Source organism: Pteropus alecto, unplaced genomic scaffold (genome assembly GCF_000325575.1).
Source record: "Pteropus alecto unplaced genomic scaffold, ASM32557v1 scaffold95, whole genome shotgun sequence".
Classification (NCBI taxonomy): domain Eukaryota; kingdom Metazoa; phylum Chordata; class Mammalia; order Chiroptera; family Pteropodidae; genus Pteropus; species Pteropus alecto.
In genome coordinates, this window is record NW_006441071.1 from 8,618,188 (window position 1) to 8,622,600 (window position 4,413).

Genomic DNA, 4,413 nt, shown 5'->3' on the forward strand with positions numbered 1-4,413 from the left:
AGAATCTGAGGTATTTATGGGACATCAAATACTCATGGCAAGTTGTAACAGGTAACACTATGTGAATGGCACCTGTTTGTAAAAGAATTAGAAAAAGAGATCAGGGAAATTAAATTCAACTTATACCAACTTTCATAGCAATATAAATATACACCCACCTTTTGTTTCACAGTTTAATTCTTGAATTGTTAGATTGATATATGGACTTGTTAGATTGATATATGGACTCTTAACTTTGAATACATTCCAAGGCTATAAAAATATAACTATATTGCTTTAAAAACTAAATGTAAAAATTCAAGTTATAGCCTTTTCACAAATTGTTTTTTATAAGTTCAAAGATAATATTATATTTTATCATTTTATTCTTACAGTTAAATTATTTATGTATTTGTATCGTGCTTGTTCACAGATTATTTAATCACAAGTTTCAATAATTTTGCATGCTAAAATCTGTATCTACATCTGTACTCATATTTATATCTGTACTTATATCAGTACAAACATCAGACTTTCCTGTTGCTGATAGTTTTGCTAGGCAATTGAAAAAGGAGGAAATGATTAACTGGTTTTCCTTTGATTCACCACATTCATCTTCACAACCACTTTAATATTACAACATATATATATATAGAGAGAGAGAAGTATGAAGCAATAAACTGTGTTGAGAAAACAGCTAGGGGATACGGTGATAATAATGCCCTAACAAAGGTAATTAGCTATATTACCTTTGACAGATTCCCTACATATAGAATGACAGGAACCCAGATTTCCTTCAAATCAGTTCTACCTCAGAAAATCCTCAGTATGTATATCAAATGGAATCCTAAATAAAATACTGAAGGTAGGCTAACACACAATCATCTTCACGCTCAACTATGACTACTTGGTTGCTGCTTTGACGTGTCTTTCCATTTCTTCCATGATCTGTGTGGCTTCACAACCTTTTGCTAGGTTTCTCTACCATTTCGGAAGATGTTTTCTATAAGACCAATGTGCTCTGTTGACACCATTGTGTTCGGATTGTTTCTCCTTTGTTTAATTCTCCTACATATATATTTATTTCTGCTATAATACCAAACATTGAAATTGCAGGGAATCATAGTACTCTGAAAAATTGTATTCTAAATAACAAGGTTTGTTGAGAAAAAAAGGTGATAGCTGAGCACTCACAACTCATGCAAATTTATTATCACAATATTAACAAAAGTAGTAACGATTCTAGCAAAAATAGTACCATGCTTTATAAGGCACACTACGTTCCTAATAAACAAAAATTAAATGTATAGAAAATAATTTTTTTAAAAATAGAGGAATGATGTATATAGCTAGCTGAAAAAGAGTTTTAAGAAAGGGCTAAGGGAGATGGCTCCATATTGTAGTGGTTAGCACGACTGCTTTACGCGCAAAAGGTCCTTGGTTTGTGCCCCAGGTGGAGCCACAGACCATGCCCTGGGTGCACCTGGCCCCGGGTGCACGCCATGAGCGTGTGGGAGGAGACGCCTTGCCTTCAGAGATCCAGCTCTTAAGGGGAAATAGCAACATCCATAGGTCAGAAGTGGAAGTGGTTGCGGGGTAGAATTAAAAAGGGTGTGGGGAGTAAAAAGGAAAGGGCTAAGGCCTCTAAAAAGAATTCAAAGAATAAATGCCTCAAATTTTGGAAAACTGTAAAAAACGTACTTCCAATTTGGAGCACATGGCCAATCTATACCAAACGAAAAAATATGGGGTAAATGAACATGATGCTATTCTGCACTCCTCTGCAGCTTGCTGTATTTAGCTGTATAGTGTACTTTGCTTTCAGAAACAATATTTAGTGGCACAAAATATTAATGTGCTCAGAAAACAATACAATAAAATAATTTTTCTATTTACTAAATATACATGAGCTAATTATTATTATAGAATTATGCATTAAAACAGCAACTTCTCCTAATGTGTATAATATATTACATTAAAAATTCTGTTTACAGTACAACAAATTATATAACAAATCATTGCTGAATTCTGTTCTCTGTTTTACTTTAACTCAATTTTTTAAATTCTCCCTACGTTAAGACTAAAGTACGAGTTACAAAGGCTGGGCAAGAAGCCTGTTCAAGGTCTGTCTTCAAGATAAACTCTTTCTTTTTGCAACCAATTCTTGTTCCTTAACCCTCAACCTTCTCTTTCATCAAAAAGAAGGTACTTGGTTCCTCAAATTAGTAAATGTGTTTCAAGTAAGTCTGACCAGCCCTCCAATTGAGGACTGGGTGCATCTGAATTTATAGTAGTTACATAACAGATGTTCGTTCTAGGATTTCTACCCACATTCAAAATTAGATAGTTCTACAACACCTCTGTTGTCTGGCAAGTTGTAAGAACACACGTTTTCCAGTAACATGGATATCATTCAAGTTCACAGATTCACCAGATACTTGCTATGGCCTTGGCACTAAAGGTGCAACACTGTGTACATAATAGGTGATTTTCCAGCCAGCCCACCCTACTATTGTTTAAACCATAATATAACTGAAACACAGAACTGGCAATAATGCAGAACCTAATACCATGAATATCAGTTTTTGAGGGAAGATACATTTACTGTTCCAGATTAGAGTGACATGTGGTCATTTTCTACACCCTTGTTCTCCAAAATATCAGTGTCGTTTTCTTGATCTGCTCACATTTCTCTCTCATCTTCTTAAAGTCCAGATGAGTTGGTGTATTCTTTTTCAAAAGTCACTTTCGACTGGGGTCATGTAACAAGATGGTACAGAATAATTGGGAGAGAAGATTCGGAGGCTCAATCTAGGGTCACCTTCCAGGACTACCCTTCACTGGTTTTCCTGTGTCAAAATAAAAGACGAATAAATCAAACGCTATAATTTGCAATTTGAGGTTTCATAGAGATGATTGCAGTACAAATACAAAGGAATGACGATCTGGAAATCTGAAACGTTTTTTCACCTCACAAACTCACATTAGCACACCACTCATTAATCACTACGTAATTTTTATAATTAAAGTCTACTTAGTCTAAAGTTGACCATGTCCCTCAGACAAGATTAAAGGACAGGAAGCAGCACATTTGTAGCTTCAATTCACTGTTGTACTCTTTTTCAATATCCCTGTTCTCTGCGAAACTTCTACCTCAGCAATAATGTCGTATGAGACATGCCTCTAACGTTGCTTTAAATGTCCAGCTTTTTAATATGCTTGCCTAGATCAAGTGTTTGAGTTCGGTCCTGTTCAGGGACTCAGGCAACATGCAATCACATCAGCAAATATCTATCTTGCACAAGCGTATTTGTTAATGAGAGCTGCTTAAAGATGCCAGCTCGATACCTGCCACAGTTCTCTGTTAACTAGTGATTTCAGGCTGCCTCAGGCGAGGAAAGCCTTCTCCACCAACAAGTTCTGCTTTACAATTGTTTTACAATCTGTATGTCTAGCCAACTGCCAGGTGAAGCGTGGGTGGGTGATGCAGAATTATCAGTGCGATTTAGGTCTTGAGGGTCACTAGTGAGGCTTAAGGATATTTTTCTGACTTTTTTTTTTTAATAGGGAAAATATCTGACTACAGTCCAATCTTACTCTTTTGTTGCAAACTATAGTTGTGGTTTGGATGCAGAAATTGTTAAGAGCATGTAGCCAGTCTTCCCTAGAAAAGGGAAGTTCCTCACCAATGTTTAATTGAACCTAAAGTGTATACAGTGTTAATTAAGTTTTAATTAATAGTCTTATGTTCATTATGCAAATATAATTTACTGTTGAGCATGATAGCCACCAAAAGGATATGTTTTTGGTTGTTCTTTATAAGCTTCCAGTCTTTCTCAAGCATTCCATTGTCCTCAGCTAAACTTAAATAAATTCATACTTTCCTTGGTCACCCTTTGATATCCAGTAATTTCTAGGTCTATTTAACATAAAATTATTTTGATTGAATACATAATCTTAATTAACTCCCTTAGTGTGATATTGAAATTACTGTAATTGAGTCAGTATAAGACCTTAAGCTCTGCATATAACACCCTGGGGCTTCTGTGAACACATGATTTTACTGAAACTTAAGGACTAATGGAGATAGACTACTTTGAGCAAATTTAGCACAAAATTAGAGTATTGGAAAAGTTAGTACTCTTTGCTAGGGAACAAAAACATCTCTTTATCATAGATAGATCCAGGTTTTCAAGTTCCAGGTTACAAGTGGTGTACCTCTATAATAAAAAGCATACAAAATTATGAATACAAATTTGACCCCACTGTGTTGGGGGAGCCCTTGTAGATGGAAAACCTTGATGTCTGTGTCATTTACTTCCCTCTCTGCCTCTATTCATCTTTGCCCTTATCTCTCAATTCCAGGGTTCCTTATTCCCCATAAGAATAAGCCATGAAGGTCTATCTGTAAGATTCCCTTTTGTCTAGTATGCA